At 34.0% G+C, this 24,660-nt stretch overlaps 1 long non-coding RNA gene across 1 annotated transcript in view; it reads left to right on the forward strand.

Moving 5' to 3' along the window:
- The window catches only part of LOC145247260 (uncharacterized), a 229,019-nt gene that overhangs the window by 64,357 nt on the left and 140,002 nt on the right, over positions 1 to 24,660 (forward strand). The window contains exon 2 of the long non-coding RNA XR_013863224.1: positions 5,447 to 5,545. This is a non-coding gene — a long non-coding RNA (uncharacterized LOC145247260). The remainder of the gene's footprint in view (positions 1 to 5,446; positions 5,546 to 24,660) is intronic.

Raw genomic sequence — 24,660 nt, forward strand, 5'->3', positions numbered from 1 at the left:
AGAGGAAACGAACAAGAATAAATAAAACGACAAATAAAAAGAACAAGGAAAACAAGAAGAAAAATAAACATAAGAAAAAAATGAACACAAAAAACATAAGAAAAAATAAACATAAAAATAAACATAAAATAAACATAAGAAAAAAATAAACATAAGAAAAGGGCGAAGTTGGATGAAAAAAAGAGAGAAAAAGTAGAAGGAAAAGGCAGAAGAATAAAAAAGAATAGGCAAGTATAAATTTTAAATGAAATTGAATAAAGACGAAAAAAAGAAGACGAAGAAAGGGGAAAGAAGACGAAAAAATAAAATAAAAAGCGGAGTCAAATAAGTAAAACGAAAAAGAAAGAAGAAAAAGGAAGATAAGTAAATGGAGATTAGATAAAATATTAAACTGAGATAATACAATTAAGTTACATGTCGACCGCATGTCCCAATATTATACCGAGTTTCATACCCATTAGAGACAATGGTCAGATTTTGCTAATTTTGAAGTTTATTACTTACTAGCATTTCAGCCCGTTGTTTGGATGTGTCTGTTGAGCAAAAAAAAAAAAAAAAAAAATCAAGTGATAGTAGGAATGCAGGCTCGAACCCGTACCGCGAAGGAGGAAAAGGACGGAAAAAAACCTGACGTCTTTGCTGTTACGACCACCGCCAAACCGGAAGTGACTTATGCTTAAATTAAGGAGAAAGGAGAGGATGACTTTCAAAAATATCGGCGAAAAAGCGCCCCCCTCTGTAGAAATGTGCTCAGTTGAAGGTGAAGATATTAATGTTTTTAGCCAATTTGTCGTCTGAAAGGTCGCACTTCAAAACGATACTGATCTTGGTAAAATCCGTCAGCTCTGTCGAAAGTTTTAGGCAGACATGCAAACATACATACATATACATTTATATATTGGTAAGTAAACATTTTCAATCCAAACCGATAAAAAAGCTTGTCCTATCTCTAAATACTCTTTATGTAAAATTTCAAATGTTTAGACCAGAAATTGTCTGAGTAATTTAGTAGAGACCGCAGTGGTCAATTTTTTTAAAACTTTGACTGATATTATGACCCTTTAACATTTATTGTTTTGAGCTCAAATCAAGTTATTAAGTTAAATCCATGCCCAAGGGACCTATATCTAAAATTTCAAGTGTTTAGACCCAAAATTGTCGGAGGAGTTTGGTAGAGTTCTCAAAGGTCAAATCGTTGAACTTTAACTCCTTAACAGCGAAATTTCTGGCCGAAAACCGATCTCAAAGATTTTCCAAAATCTCAGTACCCTGTATATCAAATTTCGAGTCTGTAGACTGTAAATTGACAGAGGTATTGCGTAGGGAAATGTACACACACAGACACACAGACACATAGACACGTTCACTTTTATAGATATAGATTTGAGTAAAAAAAGTAAATAGACAAATTTAGAAGAAAAAATGATTCATTATATTTTATGAATAAGAAAATTTTATTATTGCCATTGGTTTCCCCGATATCTTTCTAGAAAGAAATCGTGTAGTTACGAGAGAGAGAGAGAGAGAGAGAGAGAGAGAGAGAGAGAGAAGAGAGAGAGAGAGAAGAGAGCATGAAAAATACCAACATCCTAAGTGAATTTATGTCTGTGAAATGGATTGGATTTGTACATGAAACATCCAGGTTCCCAGTCTATGTTATTAACAACCGTTATCCACCAAGAAAGAGAATAAAAGGAAAATGGAGGATAAGGGAAAATTAAAAACAATATTTTGAAGAAAAAAAATATAAGAAAAAATAAGAAGTAATAGAAATAGACGTAGTATAGAAAGAGAAAAAAAAAAAACTAAAAAGAAATAAAAGAAGTCGAGGAAAAAAATAAATAAATGAAGAATTAGAAAGAGTAAAGGATGAATAAAATGCAAGAAGATGGAGAATGCAAAGAATGTAATGATGAAAATATAATCGAAGAAGGAGCAAAAAGAGAAGACAAAGAGACGAGGAAGAGAAAAAAGAAAAATAATTGGAAGAAGCAGAAATAAAATGATGTAGAGAATCAAAGAGGAAGAAGAAAGAAAATGAGGAGTAAACAAAGAAGAAGAAGAAGAAGAAGAAGAAGAAGAAGAAGAAGAAGAATGAGGACAAGAAACTACTGAAAAAGTCATTTACACTTTTTCTCACAAAACCAGCAGATGCGTTTTGTTCTCTTTGTGTTAGGTCGCGTAGTCAAAACAACATCCGGTGTAAGTCTTTGAAATTGTTTCACACAAACAAAATGAGTTTCAGACGAAAATAGAAATGTTCGCTTCAAGAGAAAACCATTTTTTAATGAAGGCCATTTAAACATTTCATCAAATCCGCATTCACTCCATAATAGCGGGATGTCTCGGCCGCTTTTCTCTTCGGGCTTTTGTCGATACTTTCTTATATGTTTTGAAAAGAAACACAAACAATCTCCTTAAACGAAAACAAGAGAAAAAAAAATAAATAAACATAAAAAAAACACGATAACAGTAAAATTGCCCACATGTGACATGGCTTATTATTAGGCGCTACGCATTACAAATATAAAACGAAAGGTTTAAGGTACTTCAGCCATTTTCGGCCCGTACGTGTAAATATCTGACTTTGTGAATTTCTACCAACTGACCTATTATAATTTTGTTTAATAAGTTTAAAATATAGCTTGTATATAAGAAAAGGTACTTGGTATTGTGCAAGAGTAATAATAATAATAATAATAATAATAATAATAATAATAATAATAATAATAATAATAATACAGCATTACTTTTGGAAAGTATTATATCTTATGACAAACATGCTCAATATGCTTGATAGTGAAAATGTGTTTAAATGGTATGTTGGCCAGGGAACAATAACTTCACAATATTGAAAAAGCTTTATTTCAGTGTCACATACTAGACAAGATACACGATGTTTCCCCGAGAGTAATGAAATAATAAAACCGTATTAGAGTTGGTAAATAGTATATATAGAATTTAAAGTGCTCATGGTCCTGTTTTTAAATGTCACATTACCCGGGATAAAGAAATTTACTGTCTTTTTGTGATACTGTTATATACAAGAAAAGGTACATGGCATTGAAGATATAATAGTAATAATACAGTATTATATTTACCATCTTATGGTAAAAGTTCTCAATACTCTAGGTAGAGCAGGTGGTATGTTTGTATCCCATATTGTACAGGAGAATAACATTCACCGTACTTTTGTAATTGTTATATAATTCTGTACATGTCTAAATTTTGTCTAAAAGTAAAAAAATTAATTTATTTCTTAATTTCGGTTTTATTATTCAGTTTTTCTATTTCTTTTCTTTCCTTTATTTTTTATTCATTTATTTTCATTCATTTATTCATTGGTTCATTTTTTCATTCATGTATTTTCATTCATTTTTTTTCAATCATCTATTTCATTTATTTTTTTAATTCGTTTTTATTTTTTCTATTTATTTTCTTTCCTTTATTTTTTATTCGTTTCTTTCCTTTTATTTTTTATTCATTTTTTTCATTATTACTTAATTCATTTTCTCCTTTATGCATTTTCATTCATTTTTTCAATAATTTTCTTCATTTATTTTTTTAATTCGTTTTTATTATTCATTTTTTCTATTTCTTTTCATTCCTTTATTTTTTATTCATTTATTTTCATTCATTTATTCATTCGTTTATTTTTTTATTCATGTATTTTCATTCATTTATTTCAATCATCGATTTCATTTATTTTTTTAATTCGTTTTTATTTTTCATTTTTTCTATTTCTTTTCTTTCCTTTATTTTTTTTTATTCATCTTCATTACTTCATTCGGGGAAACTTCGAGTATCTTTCCTTAAAAAAGATACTCGGAGTTGTCCGGGTTCAAGAATAGTAATGGTACAGTATTACAATTAGAATGTGGTATATGTTAATCCCAAAGCACTCCATATCCTACATAAAGCAGACGTGTTTAAATGCTGCATTGCTCGGGAGACTGAATTTTAGCCTTTTGTAACACTGCTGTGTAAAAGAAATTGTACTTAACATGCCCGGGAACCATTATCATTGTAAAATAATTATAGATTTGGTGTGGCGTCATCGATTCATGAAATATGTTATATTTCAAAATATGAATTTAAACGATAATAAAAGATAAATAAACGATTTTAATAGTTCAAAACAATTGATATTGCTTTCAGTATGCATTAGCGTTAAAAACTACACACAGTGGTCATTTGCGTATGATAATATTACTAAAAGTTTGGCTCGTAGTGCCCATAGACTCTAGTAAAAGTGATTGTCTATTTTTGTTACAATTTTCAGTGCACATTATCCGAATAGATATACGAGATTAGGCTCAGCCAAATTAGAAAAGAATGTTGTTGTATCTTCCGAGAGAGCAGGAGATTTTCAAGTTAAAGAAAAACTTTTACACTTTGTTGCATGCAGACTACATCACAAATCAATGACTATTCCTTGCGATGCTCAGTAAGGTGAGATATTATGTGCTTTCAGGACACTCGGTCTTCTCCTCCCTCTTCAGAATTAGCATAGCTGTTCCTCCAGTTTTGAAAGTGCTTTGAATTTCTTTCAAACCACAGATCAACAAGCATAAAACTTAATTTGGTTAAAATATGGGCAACAAATTACTATTTCCCGCTGTTAGATCAAGGGGAGCTAACTCCTTTTTTATTTCAGGTGAAGTTACCCTTTTACTTTCACTCATGTGAAGACGCTGGCAGGCGCCAACAAAAGGATGACTTTGAATCCGGGTAAATGAAGATTGAGATATATTACGTCTGTCCGTGATATCTGTGACACGCAAACTCAAGCAATAGCGGACTAAGACTGATAAATGCTTTTTGTATCATTATATGTGTTGCCTCCTTGTAAATAAAATGTCGACGTCAAGTCAACTACGAGATCCTCATTTTTCCACTACTTCCGTCATCAATGTACTACACACACGTATTCGTCTTCAGGCATAATCTTCTGCAAGTCATTAATAGTCATGATATGCCAACACTCCCATTTATAACACCAGCTTTTGCGTGATATCAAGCGGCAAGCGTCGATGATAAGTTTTGTTATGAACTGCCAAGAGGAAAATGTGTTTCAATGCAAGAAGCTGCAAAGATGAACAAATGTTGTATTTATACTCTGTTCGGCGACAAAAATTGCTGGCACCAGTGGTGATAGTACCGCTACAGCAAACGAAACTGTTATATCACCCCTGGTTGGCGCCTGATCAGGACATGGTACTTTACCTGCTATCACATGGTCTCTTTAAAATTAACAGTACGCGCAAATAATGTGGATCTGAATGATACTTAAGACTAAGTTTAGACAATGAAGTAAGTAATAATTAATTAGTTACCTGGTCTCTCACTCAACGAGCAAACTTTCTTTTTTAATAAACCCTTTGAAAACTCAGCAATTCTCCATTGTATTACATGCACGAGTAATTTTATTCGTTTCGTTAAACAGCCCAGGTTGTCAACAACCACATGATGATCACCGCCACTCATAAAAGACGGTAAGGAGAAGACAACGAGAAAGGTTCAGCACGTGTAACCTCACCCACATGTATGTATATCAAAAACTTTATTTTAATTGGTCCTTGATCGTTCACCGCTGAGAGTGTGCATGTGCGTTTATGAAAACGACCCGATGCGAAGTTTTGTTTAATATAAAATGTTACACTTACACATAAATACACATTCAGTTTTACCTACGCAATAGAATCCCGACATTTTGTGAATACTTTTATAAACGACTTTCATAAATCGAGTAGAAATCTAAAATGGCGGAAGGCAATATCTTCAAATTCACGTTAATTGCCTTTAACCAATAACAACCGGATATTCCTAAATAATTTCTTATAATTAGATTCCAGCTACTAACCCCCACCACTTTACCAATCTATTTCCATCGACTCATAATCCTGCAAGATGGTCGGAGCAATTCCATTAACAGATGACAAAATGCCCTTTCTTAAAAGAAAAAGAAAAAAGAATCGACTTTTGTGCGGATCCTTTCACATTGGCCTTCTTTTTCAGGAGAAGTTCCCAAGAAGTTTCCAATCGGATTCCAATCAGCCGATTCCAATTCAGTCTATTTCCTGCTGACCCCTAAGCGCTGCATCCAACGCGAAAGTTTTGAATACATGAGTCACGAGGTTCTTACGGTCTTTTAGTGAACGTCTTTCAGAATGGACCTTTCGTTGCGGCCATTAGCTGAATTCTTCATTTTCTGAAGGAGGTTTTCAGTGTGGAATTGGAGATGCTGATGCAAATGGATTGCTAATCGGGTCGATGACGCTCAGGTATAGCGTGGGAAAGATGGGAAGAAGATGATGAGCCATTTGTTCAATTTCCTCTCTTTTTCCTCCTCCTCCTCGTCATCATTATCATGATGATTATGATGATGATGATCATCATCATCATTTTCTCAATCAAGCGATTATTTATATAGGGAGAGATAGAGAAAGAGAAAGAGAAGGGGGTATAGAAAGAAAAGGGGAGAAACGTATAGATGGATAAATATAACCATTTCATGTACACACACTTACACTATAAAATAATATATGACACTTATATACCCTGCATTTACTTCAAGAGTACTCAATACGCGAATGAAGCTTATTAGTAAAATGAAAATATACCGAAGAAAAGTACAATACACATCACTGAGCTTGATGAATTCTTTCGGAAAAGAAACAAACATTTCTATGTAGTTTACTGTTCTTATTGAAAGTAACTACATAGAAAAGGCATATATATATATATATATATATATATATATATATATATATATATATATGCTTTTTCAATGATATTTCACCTTTTTTATATACTAATATTTATTTTATGAAGCTCAATGTAATTACAGAGTATATAGCAAACAACTGACAAAATTCTGTATTGCAAATGTCATGATGTTGACCATCTTACAATTTATTCCTTTAATTACGTTGGCATTTACAATTCTTAACAGAAACTGTTTCGTAGCTCAAAATCATTAATTTAATTATTATATCAATCAATGAATCTATTTTGCTGTTTTAAAATTTTTCTCTAAAAATTATTATTTTTTCATCTGTAATTTTTATATTCAAATATTCTTCAATCACATATTAACAATCATTTTCTAAACTAGTTGAATTGTTTAGTACAAGGTTTTTTATATTTAACTTGAACAAATCCTATATGCACCTGAGTTTGTGTTTAAAAGTAGACTAATCATATAATAATTTACTAGCGCGACCTATGAAAATTCCACGGGGGACTCCATTCATATGTAATATATTGATGTTGGCATTCTGTAGATGTTCAGTGTAAATGGAGACGCTCTGATATTATCGTAGCTTTTTTTGTTAAAACTGCAAAAGTATTTATCTAAGCTAGCACGGATGCCCGGCAAAGCTTGGTCGTAAAGTAAACTTAATTATTACTTTAATTCTTGCAGATTTCATATATATTATTATAGAGTTAATGTTCTCTCGATTATTATGTTTTAAAGTTCTGTTTTTAATATATATATATATATATATATATATATATATATATATATATATATATATATATATATATATATATATATCCATACGACTTGGGTCCATTAGCTTGAATCGAAACTGAAATAAAAACTTATGAGAAAAATATATGTGGTTTCAAGTCGCTGCAACAAATTTAGTTTTCTTGCCGAAATAATCACTCGTACCAATGCTGCCTGACTGAAATGGTGCATTATCACTGCTTTGTTCTGTGATACGCAGATTAGTGACTGATCCAAAACCCTAAATCTAGCTGATTGTAGTAAAACCTGTTGCTTTGTAGGACTCGGAATGTTGCCGTCGACCAAGGAGACAGAAAGAAAACTGCCGCCCACAAAGATGAAGATTTTGCTTTGGATTTTCGGTTTTATCAGATTGAATTTGATCTGAAAATCTAAATGGTCGCTATTGTTACGATATTACGCCAGTCTTAGTCAGAATTACCATAAATCATCTATATCTATGCTGATTTACACACATACTGCACGTGAACAACGATGATGATGTGAAAAGGTTGTTGCATGCTCTACACTAAGATCTCAAGTAAGTCGGACTTGATTCTGATCAAGCCTTTGTGTTACATAATACGCATCCAACATCAGTTGCGATTAACTCAGCTGGTGTTAATGTTGACAACGGTCACACTGGAAGCATGATAACCCAGATCTGTAAAACTGAATCGTTGACAGGGTTGAATAAAATAATGATGACAAGGCATGGACAACAGTCAAACAGTAGAAAAAAGGTCGAACAACGACAAATGGCATCACGTTCTTTAGCTGAGAAAAAAATATTTTCAAATCAGTCTCTCTCGGGAAACAATGCAAACGAGATGTGATCAATAGTGTATAATAATCTAAGGCGAATGTTATTTCGGTCTCTGTCTGTCTGTGTCACTCATTTCAGCAAGTTAGAAAGCAAAGTTAACAAGTAAACACTTAGTTATAATAACATTAGTCTCTCTATTTCCGAAGTTCATTCTCTCGAAATAAAACCTTGAACAAAACTTTTCGAACGCATCCGTCTATCCTTCCAGTATAAAAATAATATTCGTCTTGGTTAAACAGACGATACGATCAACGCCCACTTATGAAATGCGGCGAAAAGACGGTGTCAAATACAGCGACAAATGAGCACATATAAACACTCAAACATTTTGTACGAATAAAGAACTTATTTTATTTTGCTATTAAATATATTACATGTGATCATATATAGTAAGATTTAGGGAGGTCGCTCTGGCTTGATGCGAAAATAACCGAGAACAAACCTTTGGACATCCACCGTAAGAGATACGATAGAACGATATTTAACCACCCCACCTCCCTAATAAAGAGCTGATATTTGGGATAATGCATATCTTAGTTTCGAGTCAAACAATACACCATATTGAGTGAGAGTGAGACAAGAGTTGCAACCACTAACTGCCAACATAATGCAAAAGCGAAACCCGACAGAAACAGATACTATACTGTGACCATAGAGACAAAAGGAAAAAATCAGTGCGGACATGTATAAATGAAAAATGCTACTGCTTAAACGGCATCTATTACGAACGCTATATTATACACGATTTATCGAACATAAGTTGTTTTTTTTTTGTTTCGTAGCTGTCAAGGTGTTCTTATTTTACCTTGCTCGACGTCATTACAATGGAAATAAACGCAGAAAAAAAAACAGTGCAATTGAAATTCAAGTTTGTTGATTCTCGTTTCCATTTTGTTTTGATAAGCATCTATGACTGACTTTTACTCCACATGTAAAATGGGAAAACTGTATCAAATATGTTACTAATCTAGCTGCAAAAGTAGTTGAATCATTCTATCACTCGAGAAATTACCCGATTTTTTTCCACAACATACTATTTATATCTCTATAAGTCAGATACATACCAATATGGAGTGGCAAAACTGTAAATAGAAAGATGCTGCGAACGAAAGTATTTACTGCTTTGATAGAGTAAAAAAATCGACTTTGCAATCTAGTGAGAATGTCCCTTTCAATGCAACCAGAACTAGTTTAACTACCAGAACTGAAGAAGAAACATTTTATTCTCCTACTGTGTACTTATGCGGAATTTCTATGAAGAGTTTCTCTTCAATGGCGTTTCATCTGTGGAGCATCTTAACACCGAACTGCTTCTCTGCATATTACAGCGTGTATGTTTTTAAATCCGATGTCAATAAGTACTTCTCATACACCATGTTGAAACGTAATAAGATAGAGGAACGCCATGGAAATAGTTGAACCCTAACCCCATCCTCCATGCATATAGCATCAGGTAGAATTTTAAAGAATTTTTTAACTATGGAGTAGTTTACCATGAGGTCCCTATAACATGATTGTCTTCAAATTTAATGTCAACAAATACTTCTCATAAATCGTCCACATAAGTAATAAAACAATATTGTCAATTCTTTCATAATATTCTTCATCATTAAACAGACATCACATTACATCCTATCCTCGAGTGGCTTTTGACTTTGATAAGTGGTCATCTATTAGTAAAATAAAGCCCAAAAAATAAAACGCGTATTTTGAAGGTACATCCATTCAATCTGTGCATCTAGTTATAACATCCACACCAAATGGTCTATGGGCTTTTATTTGGCAGCAAACAGCCGAGTCTTTTGTTGAAACGTTGTAAGTGTATAGCTCTACGTATAGTAACGTCTCTAAACAGTGGTGTCAATAGCAGTTATAGAGATGTGGTTCTTTTCCCCTTCCTTTTGTGGATGTGAGATTGTTTTGTTGTTGGCATCCATCTGTTTCAGGATACAATGGAGTTTTGCGCCTCAGATTAGTCGATTGCCGAATTGCAGTATCTGCTGTGACTGTGCAATCCTATTTCAAATCGATATGCTTTGTTACATATGTCCCAGATGTAAGTTGCATCTGGTTGCAAAAGGTTTGTTGCAGTTCTCTGCCGACTGTACTCTCTTCCCTCCCTCCGTTCTTGATCTCTCGTCTCCCTTCACATCTTTTGGAGCATACCTTTACGACTATTTTCCAGCTGATGCAATTTTCAGCCATGGACTCTGAGCTTGTTGAATCGATGCCATCTGCCCTCACGTCTTGCTTGCAGACATCATTGTAACACAGCACAGGTTTTCCCACTGGTTTGGGAATCACCATAAAAAGTATCCTTCCGAATACGTCTATATCTCAATTGTATGGCATGATCGGAGTTGTCGTAGGGTGAGCGAAGCAAACATGCTTGATATGTTCGCCTGATCAAGGATGTGCTTGTTTCAGATGTGGTCCTGTCAGGTAAATAATTAATAAGATTCTCCTAAGGTTGCTCAGGTGGAAGATGAATCTGTTCAAAGTGTTTTATGGATAGTGACGTACAAAAATAAACTATATATATATATATATATATATATATATATATATATATATATATATATATATATATATGTGTGTGTGTGTGTGTGTGTGTGTGTATAACTACTTAATTTACTGACATAAAATTAATATACGAAAGTATAGATTTATGCGTAAACTTTAAGTGTTTACTTCAAAAGTGTTCAATACGTAGGTAGAGCTAGTTAGTAATTTATAAAATATATATGGCGATTAAGCTACACTGAATATTCCGCGTTTCATCCACTCTAAGACTCTTCAGGCTTATGCGCGAATTCTGTGGTTGTTTATCGTTTTTATTTTAATCTCAATAGAAGAGGAGCATACAAAAACGATAAACAACCACAGAATTCGCGCATAAGCCTGAAGAGTCCTAGAGTGGATGAAACGCGGAATATTCAGTGTAGCTTAATCGCCATATATATTTTATAAATTACTATATATATATATATATATATATATATATATAGTTAACTGTTGTAGTGACATTTTCAGTACGTACATCGAGGCGAACTGCATATTCCCATCCAATTCCAACCAGTTCATAAAAAACAGGTACTCGATCATACTGCCAAAAGGCAAAACCGATCTCGCTTCCCTGGAATCATTTCATCATATGCTACTACATTTATACGTACTTCTCACATCTAACTTAAGTTTTAACAGACGCTTTTATTTTCTTGCCTAAAATACACAAATGTGGAAACTTACGTATTTCAATTTATTTTTGCACACCCTTCCGTAATTTAGTAATGCAACAAGCCTTTTATAGAGATGAGTGAGTATATTTACAGTGTAATAGTTCAACCGACGGACAAAACTTCTTGTAGATTTGCTTGGACGTAGCTAGAAATAAGATACGACCATGTAATCTTCGTATTTATGAAAATTTTCTTTCAAAAGCTTAACAGCGGCACATTTGGCATAATAGCGAGAGTATTTACTAAAACACCAGGGTTCAATCCTCAATCCTTGTTTATTTACCTCCCCACGAGGATGGGATTTAACAGACAATCGGAATTTAATGTGGGGAAATCTAGCTCCACCAAAAGTGAAACTTTAGATTTGGAAAAAAATAAAAGTTGCTCAAGCTAGAACTTCTAAATGAACTACATCTCTCCCTTCCTATCAACATGTTTCTAGTCAAAAAGCCAAGAACCAAAGACTGAAAAAATTTACTTGATGCTTTCTTGTTAAACACTCATAATTATAAGAAGGGGATCAAGGATACATTGCTTGATCCAGAAAAACAGTGGCGCCCTCCCTTACATCTCGAAGTAGTACCTAATGAAAAAGATCGTTAGTGTTGCCCTCAACTACAGTTGATCCATTTATTTATTGTTTAACAGATCAAAATGTGGCGCATTTGATAGATTTCGACACTGATTTATAGCCTCGTCTTTCTGTGTCTTTTTCACCCCCTCCCACACATGCCGAACACGAGTATATCACAACAAAACAAAACAGAACAAAACAAAAAGTATTTTACCAGGGAAGATATTTATCCACGTCTCACTGCAATTTACGAATAAGGGGGGGGTGTAGTTTCTCCGAAGAGATACTTTTGAATGCTATGAAATAGTTAGAACCCGTCGACATTACCAAGTAGGGGCACTTTGTGCGGCCGAGAGAAAAACAACCGCAGGCAATCTCTTGGAGAGTGTCTCCCCAGGACAGATCCGAACCACACTTTAGCAATAGTCTAATGCCAGAATGTCATATGGTTTAGCCCAGCGCTTGGTAAACAGCTTAAAGAAAACTGTTTTCGTTTCTTCATGACGAAAGCAAAACAATTATTAAAACGATTATTACGGCCTAAAAAAAAAAGAGAAAAAAGAAATCCACCATGATTTCCGCTTCACAAGTTTTCATATTTGCGGGAAACTGACAAAATAATACTTTAATTAATTAATAAGAAAAACTAATTAACTAATTAAGATGTCTTTCGCAGACAGAGAAAAAGGAGGGATGCATGAAAGAAGGAAGGTGAAACAGAGGTGCGTGTATGTGAATGTGTGTGCGTGGGGATGGGTGGGGTGAGAGTGACAGAGAGAGAGAGAGAGAGAGAGAGAGAGAGAGAGAGAGAAAGAGAGGAGTCATACGCAAGGAAAACTAAAAGACAAAGGAAGTAAACACACCCACATATATGTGATGCTTCCTATTTTTGTCCCGCCCGAATTGATCATTGGTTATTGCAAATTTCATTGCCATGTTAACTTTACTTATGCATTCATGACCTGAGCATTTCACCTCTTGGTTTCAGATACTAACGGTGTTAAACTCTAAGAAAAAAACCCTGTCATGGGTGTGTGCCAGTAGCAGAGATGCGCCATTGAATTCCTGGCAACAAGTGCATGGAGAATGGTAGTGACTATGTAGAAAAATAAATTCTAGATCACAAAAGGTCACTCGTTGTAATGATACTATTCCCGTCTTCGTAGTTCTTCTACATTTTGAGTTAAAAATAGTATTTACTTTAGGAACAAATCGTGCTTCAGATGTCCATGCACAGCAATCATCCATTACTGGCAAAATTGCATTGAGAATGGAGGTTACTATGTCGAAAATAAATTCTGGCGAACAAAAGTTGTTTGTATTAATGGCACTACTTCCGTTTTCAGAGCTATTCAACTTTCTGAGTAAAAAAAAAGAACCTTTATTTTTGGAATGACCCTCGTATATATATATATATATATATATATATATATATATATATATATATATATATATATATATATATATATATATATATATATAGGGGCCCGACAATATTTTTCGGACACATTGAAAAAAGTACTTCAAGCTGGTTACTAGTGCCAAAAAATTTTGAGATTGTAAGTACGTTGTTGAAGAGTGAACAGCTACTACTAGTGTAATCATTTTTTTAGTTTGGCTTTGATAATTTTAATCTTTTGTGATTTTTGCGAAAACTTGCTCGGCACTATTTTTCGGACATGACAAAAACTCCTATTTTACTAAGAGCTATGTTCATGTATATGTTGCTGTATGCAAATTTTCTGCTTGTACACTTAGCTGTCATCATTAGAATCAATTATCTGTTCTCTTCTACTGGAAAAACATTTGTTTAATGAGATAAAATGCATTCAAAAGAAGTCGTTTGTTTGGCATGGGAGAAGCGGGAAGATGGCCTCAGCATCAGAAGGATCGCCATGGATTTCTGTCGAAATGAACGGTCGAATACATACTGAAGACAAACTCCGAGCAAAAAAGAAGAGTGAGCAGAAAAGATCAATTATCAGGAGGACTGAAAGGAGAATAGAGATGACTGTGACACGGCTTTTGATATCTGGAGAAAAAGTTACAGCAAGAAAATGTAGGAGAAATGTGAATTGGATGTAAACGTCTGAACAGTACAAAGAATGCTGCATAGGATTGGTTTGAAATATGAAAAGGCTAAGAAAAAAATTACACGAACAGAGAAACACAAAGGAGCAAGACTGGAGTGTGCTAAACGGTGGTTAACAAAGTATGTTGACTTTAAGAAGGTTATATTTACCGATGAGAAGCTTTTCAAGTTTGATAGGCCCGATAATGGTGTACTTGGTCGAGAAGGGGTGAGTCTGTTGTACTGAACAAACGACAGATGGGAGGAGGAGTTATGGTTTGGGATATGATCTTTGCTAATGGAAATATATGGTTGGAGTGGCTAAAAGGACGACAGAACAGCGAAACCTACAAACAGTTGCTGGACGAGAAAGCCCTACCAAGGATAAGAAGAGAGATGGAGAATGATTTCGTTCTACAGCAAGACAATTGCAACATCCATGTGTCAAAACTCATGAAAGAATGGATGGCTAAAGTGAATATGACTACTTTGGAATGGCCTGCAAAAAACCCAGATCTAAATTTAATGGAAAATGTTTGGGAAATGCTTACGCAACTCGTCTATGATGGACCTGAAATAACGAAAGAGTCTCAACTATGAGAACGAATACTAGATGTCGAAAAACAACTGATAGAAACACGTAGAGATATTATTGTGCATATGTTTGATCATTATGAAGAGGGATTGATAAAAGTTATTGAGAAGAAAGGTGATATTACAGACTATTAACTGTGTGTCAATGATGTTAAAAAAATAATGTTGCGTGTGTTTTGTAAAAAATGATGAAAATTAAATATTTTTCCTTACCTAATCGATTTTCTTCGATTTTTATTACAGGTATTGTCTTTATATGTTTATGCTATTCTATTGAAGGAATTTCGGCATTCTATGGTACTCGGAAAGTCAAATACTAAAGTGTCCGAAAAATATTTTCGGGTCCCTGTATATATATATATATATATATATATATATATATATATATAATAGCAGGAGTGAATGATCATCAACGAATGTTTCATACTCCCATCATATTTTTATTGTCATCAAAATCGATTAAATAGGTCATTTTAAAACCAAATCAATTTATTGCCTGCTCTAATTGGGAACCCATCGCGGTGCACCGAGAGGAAGCTGCACATGCCTCCCCGCAGTGACGTAGTCTATAATAGATTGTAGCCTACAATGCTTTGTAGAGTACTTACTGTTGATTTTATAAAATTATCTTTTATATATAATGGCTTGAAATAAAATTTAATATCTAAAAGTCAAGTATCATGCTCCAATTATGCGCTACACAGAAACATTGATTTCGAACACGCCCCTGTCAACAAACCTGCTTTTGATTTGATCTGCCTTACTGCTTGTGCGGTGATAATGGCTTGAATATAAGTTTAAAATGAAAATAGTCAAGTATCATGGTTGAGATGTGCTTTACACAGAAACATTCATTTCGAATGCACCTCTGTCATATCAAAGAACCTATTGTTGATTTTATATGTCGGGCCTTTCGGCTTGTGTGGTAATAAAACTGTTCAAATGCACTTGAGATGTTAGGTTGCGTAAGGTATTAACTTTGGTTAAAATCGCCTGTTTCTTCTTTCATCGGATTATTTTGATTATCGATAATTATCGGAGACATTCTGATACACAGCCTATTTAAGAACACTGGCACATACATAAAGTATATTTGTGTGAAATTTCATAAAAATCGGCTGGGCGGTTTTTGATTCTATACGGGACGAACTCACACACAGACACGCACAACGACAAAGCTATATATATTGATGCTATTTCTCTCTCTCTCTCTCTATGATATATATATATATATATATATATATATATATATATATATATATATATATATATATATATATATCATAGAGAAAGGAGAGAGAGAGAGAGAGAGAGAGAGAGAGAGAGAGAGAGAGAGAAGGTGTTAAATCATTTATTAAACGAAGTTCATCAACGCCGAATTTGAGTTGAGACTGATTTATGTATTTTATTTTGCCAAAGAAAATCAACCAAACAAAATTAGGCACGAGGCCAATAAAAAAAATTGGTGAAGGGGTTTGTGGTCATCCTCATCAATGTACCTTTGATTGATTTACACTAATCCTAGCTAGAGTTCTCATTCACCATAATACCACAAATACAGCAGAGTCGTCCAAAAAATTCCTTAATCAAATCTTTTTTTAGGGGAGGGGGGCTGAAATTGATCTGGATTTTTATTTAACACCATATCCGACAGTGTGTGGCATAGTTTAGATAGTTTAGATTCCGTCTACTTTAATTGAGGCTTATATATTAAAATAGGACGTCTTCTTTTTTTGTTGTTGTGTGACGTCACATCGACACATGATCTTGTTAAAGTCTTGGCAACTTACGTTACCGGAACCTCTCTAACTATGTAACAGAAGATGAAAAAATGTTGAACGCAAAAGAAGTAACATCCTGCACAAGGACCATTACAGAAGAATTTGGGTAATGAATCAAAAACTATAGAAAAAAAAACGGAACCAGAAAAGAAAAAGGAAAGATGGCGCGTGACAAACGTGGACCAGAGATTCTAATCAACCTGTTTTTTCCATTATTTAACATGAAACAAAACAAGATTGTATAATCTTAAGATGCATCCAATTAATTTGTGCGTTTATCGATGGAGATACTATTTCTAACTCAAGCATAAGTGATCGAGGGAAATATTATCTCAAATTTAATCATGATAGACTAATATCTATACTATATAAAAAAATTATCCACGAAGAAGCTATTTAAAATTAAACGTGAGACACAAACAAATACTATTCCAAATTAAATCTGCTAGAAGTCATCTATCTACAATAAATGCAAGGAATTTTCCTTTATTACTTTATTGCCCAAAATCAATACACAATATATGTGGCAAATGCACACATTTGGACGCGATTCTGAATCACCCGCCTTAAACCAAGCGTTTTTAAATTTGTTGGTTCGGTCACGCTGCGGTCCGCAACTCAAAAGAATTCACCCACGAGTCAATAGCTCCAGAACCACCCTAAGACGCCCGGAAGAGTTATTTAATTGTCTCTCTCTCTCTGCAAGAACTTAGACACCAGGGTCGGAAAGTGGGATTGAGAAGTCAGCGCCTCCTGAAGAGGAGCACTCTGACTTGTAAAAAAAAAGTGCACGAGCAGCCCCGTCGCCATACCCCGGTAAGGGAACCTCAGGCGATTAACAATAAATTAACCCCTTTTGAAAGAGAGAAAACAAAGCCTGGGAGGGTGGACCATTTAGAACTGCACAGAACTAAACTCTCGCCACAAAGCCAACAGGGACCAGATTATTACATGAATTGTTTAAACTCTGTTGATTTTGAGGGCCCAGGATAAATATCCGTCGTGGGAGACAAGCTGAAGACGTGGTTACGTACCATCAAAGCCAACGCTAAAACTACCATTAGTGCACAGCTCTAATGTGTTCATCACTGGTCCCGGAACTGGCTGCCCATAATTATTTTGGCCGTGTGCGGAGTCTACGTTTATTTGGGATACTATGTTCTACGGGAGAGGCTGGCTCAATTAATCTTAGGCGAATGTCGCCAAAAGTCAAAAGTACCTAAAATCAAACGGAATTTCCATGAAAAAAGTGTATATCTAAGAATTCATTATATGTGGAACTCACTGCCACAGAACTGCTTCCTCGAAGATTACAAATTCTTCAGTCGTCAAATTTGTTCATTCCATTTATTGCTTTCAATCCTCTCATAGTATTGTTCACCCAACTGTCGATCCATAACACTCGAGTGTTTTTTGCCATGGTAAGTCATGAATCATTAGACAAAAATAATTAAAAAAAAAAGATAAGAGATTGTTGTACGTATCTAAGATGAGACACGCCCATTCAATCTATGCGTTTAATAATGCAGAATCTACATAAACATTACATTAGCATGGAAGACTAATGAAAACGTTATTAAATATTAGAATGTGACAGATATGTAAGAGACGGATATCCACCCACTCTCCCGGAAGCACCAAAATTTCCTTATCTTAAATCTTTGTTTTTGATCAGTTTTTAATCCCAGTCATTAATGGATTAGACAAACGCAGATTAAAATTTTAACTTAAGCGAGCGCAGACATTGAAGAGACAGAATCGACGTCAGGGACCCATGTTGCACGAGGAAATTATAATGCGATTATCCCTAAAGAGACAGGAAATACGAGGAGCGTGCAATAAGTAATGCCCCTGGCCCACTTCCCATAGCAGTAGAGAAACGAAACTTGGCACAGTTATTAGTCTTTCTCTACATAGGAACCACCCAGAGTTATGCGTTTCTCCCATCGTTTGATGCAGCTCTGGAGACCGTTTTTGTAGAACACCCCAGGTTGGTCCTCCAACTACGATGTGACTTCAGAAATCAAGGCTTCATCATCTGGGAAACGCTTTCCTTTCAAAAACAACTTCATGGCCGGGAAGAGGTAAAAGTCAGAGAGCGCAAGGTTAGGGGAGTAGGGAGGCTTGGGAAGGATTTCATAACCATACGCCCCTGCTTCTGATCTGGCGACATGCGAGTTGTGAACCGGAGCGTTGTCCTGCAGGAGGAGGGTATCTTTGCTAATCTTGCCTGGCCTCTTGATTTTGATAGTTTCCCTTTATTTCCTCAAAAGTGAAGCATAATAGGCTCCTGTAATTGTGGTACTCTTTGCCAGGAAATCTGTCATCACTACTCCGTCCTGGTCCAAGAAGACTGTGAGCATGACCTTGCCAGTGGAGGGCTGCACCCTTGCCTCCTTTGGAGGTGGTGAATCCAAGTGCTTCCACTGCATTAACTGGGCTTTGGTCTCTGGATCATAGTGATGGACCTAGGTTTCATCCTGTGTAATCAATCTTTTGAAAAACTTTGACTCATCTTCTTGGCACATCTCCAAATTAATCCTCGAGCACTCGACTCGTTCTCGCTTCTGGAATGGTGTGAGCAACCTGGGAATCCATCTGGCAGACAACTTATGCATATGAAAATGGTCATGAATGATAGTTTCCACAGACCCTGTACTAATCTTGACATCTTGGGCTATTTGGCGAATAGTACTGCGCCGATCTTCCAAAATTACAGCCTCAGCTTGACGTACAGATGCCTCATCAATGGCAGAAGGCGGGCGGCTACGTCTGGGAGTTGTTTCCACAGACTTCCGGCCATGTTTGAATTCACGATGCCAGTGTTTTAGAAGGTCATATGATGGGGCATTATCATAATAAGTTTCTTTCATTTCATCAAAAGTCTCGTGTGGTGTGCGTCGTTTCAAATACAAAACCCGGATCACTACTCGACATTCAACAGGCTCCATTTCACACCTGACTCAGTTCAAACACCTGTAAAATAGAAACCACAATAAGTTCAGAGCTGTAATTATTCACATAACCCGTAGAGATATAAATCATTGCACATGCAAAATTTCAGCTAGATCAGACAACTGGAAGTGGGTCAGGGGCATTACTTATTGCACGCCCCTCGTATACTACAAGGACTACTAAAGATTGTATTAATAGTAATAATAATAATAATGAGCCTAAGACAGTAACTAATAGTAAGCCATGTTGATGAAGACGGAGGAGAGTGTTGTTATAAACATAGGCTAATAAAAATATAGGGTTAACATCAGAATACAAATTTTCAGTCGTTTTGGGATTAAAAACTGATTCTGTTTTGACAGGCTTTCATTATAACCTCTAAAACACGGATTTAAAAAAAGAACTTCAGAACATAACTTTTACTCTCCGCAATTGACCATTTAATATATTATAGCATACATTTCTGGTGGTTTCATGGTATTACTCGATCCCAGTAAAAAATGAAAGGACTAGTTGTTAAAACTGGAAAAGAAAAAGAGAAGATATTCTAGTAAAAAATACAATAAATTTATAACTTAAAATATTGCAGCATTAAGAATTTATATATAATGTTAAATTGAATTTTAAAAAAATTCTTAATGCTGCAATATTTTACATTATATTAAACCATATACTTAAACATTACCTTTATTGAATGAATGATATATATATATATATATATATATATATATATATATATATTAGTCCTCGCGCGAAAGAGCAGGACACAAAATGTTTTAAGTAATAATAATAATAATAAAAATAACAAAGACTTTCGCTGGCGAGGACTACTATTGAGGGTAACCAGTTATACAGTACTTTTGAAATTTTCATCTCTATTTTTCTCGTTATCTACTGAATATTTTTAATGAAACCTATATGAAATATGTACCTTATTAAATTTTAAAGATTTTCTATTCTGAAAGAAGTTTAAAAAAATTTAATCTTTCTCATTATTCAAACATGTATGATTAAGAGGGAGTTTCAAAAAAAGAGTTGTGGTGTGAGGAGAAATACAAACTTAAACAGAGAGAATATTCAGACCTGTAATAATACAAAGAGGGGTTTCAAAACTGAGTTGCGGTGTGAGGAGAAATACAAACTGAAATAGAGAGTAGGAGAGTTTTTATAAATACATGCAAAACCACATTCATTTTTTTTAAATGCAAATTAATAAATTAAATAAAATATGATCTTAAAATGATACGATACAAGTTAAAAAAGCATTTCATCCAAGGCATGAAAATTGTTAAAGAAAATGTTTTTACTATAGGCTTTAAAATTAAAGGTACAAGATTCAATTTGAAATTTATTTATCTTTAAAGTGCACTTTTATGCATTTTACAAAGTAAGGTATTAAATTTTTATACCTTACTTTGTAAAATTTATAAAAGTCATGCCTTGGATGAAATGCTTTTCTAACTTATATATATATATATATATATATATATATATATATACATATATATATATACATGTATATATATATATATATATATATATATATATATATATATATATATATATATAGACTTGTATGTAATATACTGAGTTCATGCAATCCAGTAAATTTTCATATACCAAAATGTTGTACACGGATTTATATATATAATGCAGTTTTTTTCTTTATTCTCATATTCAATTAAACATTAAACCTAAAATGGTCTTAAATCTAAGTACTAAAAAACGATAATTTGTAAACATTACTTGCCACTAATACGAAACTAAAATTAACCGTAACGTTAATGCAAGGTTGTTTTGGTCATATAAATATAGAAATAAAAATTAATAAATTCTTTAAAAAAAAATAATTATGTGAAATAAAGAAATAGTGAAATCTAATTTAGGAACTAAACGAATGAGATATATAAAATTTTTTAATTGGCTAAGGTTTTTTTTGTGGAAACTTCTTATGACTTTGTTCTTAAATAAGGATACGAAAATTAGGTGATGTAATAATATTTAAATGGGCTTTCCGTGGAGGTTACCTCAAGGGTAAATGTTTCCACATGCTTTTTCCGTTAAGGGAATTTTTCTTTCTTTTTCTTTCTCTTCAAACAATGTTCTATTGTCAAGAATGTTTTTATTCATAACGTCTGAAGAAATGCTGATTTTTGAAAAATTTCAAACGATATAATGTTTGACATTGTCGACCGGGCATGGAAACAATTGTAACGTAAAATGAAATACACTTTTTGTTGCCATCAACACCATTTTTGAAGTCTTGATTTTGCTTACACAGTATATATATATATATATATATATATATATATATATATATATATATATATATATATAAGTGGTGTACATATATATACATATATACACATATACATACACATATATATACATATACATACACACACACACACACACACACACACACACACACATATATATATATATATATATATATATATATATATATATATATATATATATAACGGCTAAATACAGACCAAAATGCATAATGAATTTAAAAAATAAAAAATTAAAATAAAGGTTAGCTAACCAGGTTTCGTTCCTCACTTATCAAAACTAAATCAAGGAAAATACGATTTAAAACAAACAAAAAAGTCATCAATACGGCGGGGGTAGGAAAAAAAATAAACGGGGGAAAATTACATAGAGACTAAATTAAGTCCTAGAAGATTTTCTTTTGCTTGCAAAGAGAAGGTCTTAATGACTTAATAAAAAGAGTCTCTAAAATTTTCAAATGATAGGGAGAGTACGACTTACTAAGGATCGTAAACATGTCAGCACTGAAATTTGTGGCACACGCATGGTTTTTTATAAGATGGATGCAAATCGCAGAACCATACGTATTACTCAGAACATCCGAGGGTGAAAAATTTGCATAACGAATATTTGAAGGCACATGCTGTTTCAAACGAAAATGTAATCTTTGCGATGTTCGCCCAACATAGTGCGCACTGCAACTACATTTAAATAAATAAATAATAGAATTATTATGGTTGACAACACTTTCTGCTTATTTGACAACGAGACGAATGCGGATTCTTTTTTTTTGTGTGTCCCTTAATAACGTTCATCCAGCCCTTAAGTTTACGGTAGACAAGGAAACGAATTCTACTCTTCCGTTTTTAGATGGCTTTGTGTCCAAGGCATCCTCGTGTTTCTTTACTTCTGTTTATCGTAAACCAACTTTTACGGGTCTCTATACGCGTTGGAACTCTTTTTGCCCTAGAAACCAAAAATATCATTTAATAAAAACTTTAGCACATAGGGCCTTGATGATTTGTTCTGAAGTTAATTTGGATGACGAACTTAAATTTATCATTAAGACCCTTTGTAATAATGGTCATCCCTTGGATATTGTTGAAACTACTATCAATAAGAAAGTTTCTAATTTTCATAAACCCAAAGAAATTATAGCTAATAGATGTCCTGTGTACCTACGTCTACATTGGCTAGGTAACATCAGTGACCGATTTGCTAAGCAAATTTCTTTGTCTGTGCAACGGTGTTATTTTGCATCGAACCCGCGTGTTGTTTTTTCAACTAGGCCTATGTTGCCGTCTATTCGCAAAGATGTTCTCCCCCCCATAATAATTCTATTATTTATTTATTTAAATGTAGTTGCAAAGATTAGATTTTCGTTTGAAACAGCATGTGCCTTCAAAGATTCGTTATGCAAATTTTTCACCCTCGGATGTTCTGAGTAATACGTATGGTTCTGCGATTTGCATCCATCTTATAAAAAACCATGCGTGTGCCACAAATTTCAGTGCTGACATGTTTACGATCCTTGGTAAGTCGTACTCTCCCTATCATTTGGAAATTTTAGAGACTCTTTTTATTAAGTCATTAAGACCTTCTCTTTGCAAGCAAAAGAAAATCTTCTAGGACTTAATTTAGTCTCTATCTAATTTTTCCCCGTTTATTTCTGTTTTTTTCTTTCCTACTCCCGCCGTATTCATGACTTTTTTGTTTGTTTTAAATCATATTTTCCTCGATTTAGCTTTGATAAGTGAGGAACGAAACCTGGTTAGCTAACCTTTATTTTAATTTTTTATTTTTTAAATTCATTATGCTTTTTGGTCTGTAGTATTTAGCCGTTATAAAATTCTGTGCCCCCCCGGAAAATTTTCATATATATATATATATATATATATATATATATATATATATATATATATATACACACACACACACACACACCACTTACATATCATAAAATCTCCCCTCGATTTAGACGTATAATTTCTTACAACTTCGTCTATTTGACCTTGTGTGTGAGTCGCAGGTGAAATTCCAGTCCAACCAATGATCTACAAAGAAATTAACATATGGTGCAAGAGTGTGGATTGTTGGAATATATGGCTGGGACGGCGGACGGTACTTTATTTTCCTATTTGACGCATTTAGATAATGTTTAATGCTGCATTTTTCATAATGCCATTAAAGCATGTAGACCTCCATTTATTACGATCAATCACAGTCTTCGAGGGCAGCAGGGTTTATTTCAGCATCTAAGAGATTGCTTTTTAATTCGTCCTTGTACCTAAGTAATGGTCGGCCTACTGTGCGGTAACCACTGTCAAGTTGACTGTGCATCAACATTTTTAGAATTCTTTTCCGCTTGCAACACATGGCCAGTCCACCGCAGCTGTGATTTCATGAGAAAGGATTCAATACCATCAATGTCGCTCATGATAAAAAGGTCAGCATTTGCAATCTGGTGCTCTAAACTAACTCCACGAATTTCTCGAAAACAATATTTGTGAAAAACATCCAACTATTAAATTTATCTTCTTTATAGTGTCCAAAACTCTTAGCTATACATGAGTATTGTGAGAACTACAACCATGTATACCTGTATTTTCGAAGTCTAATATTCCGAACTTTCCAAAGTCGATGGCGAAGTTTCCCGAAGGCACTGGGGGCTTTTGCAATTCTATTGACTATCTTACCATCAACTGTTCCACCAGTGTTTAATTTATTTCCGAGGTAGTTGACGTTCTTGACATATTCAAACTATAACCGTCAACTTGAATTGGTACTTCGGGAAACACATGCGTAAGCGGGTTCTGACTGACACCCC

The sequence above is a fragment of the Euprymna scolopes genome, chromosome 25 (assembly GCF_053919585.1).
Source record: "Euprymna scolopes isolate OS-2025 chromosome 25, ASM5391958v1, whole genome shotgun sequence".
Classification (NCBI taxonomy): Eukaryota; Metazoa; Mollusca; class Cephalopoda; order Sepiida; family Sepiolidae; genus Euprymna; species Euprymna scolopes.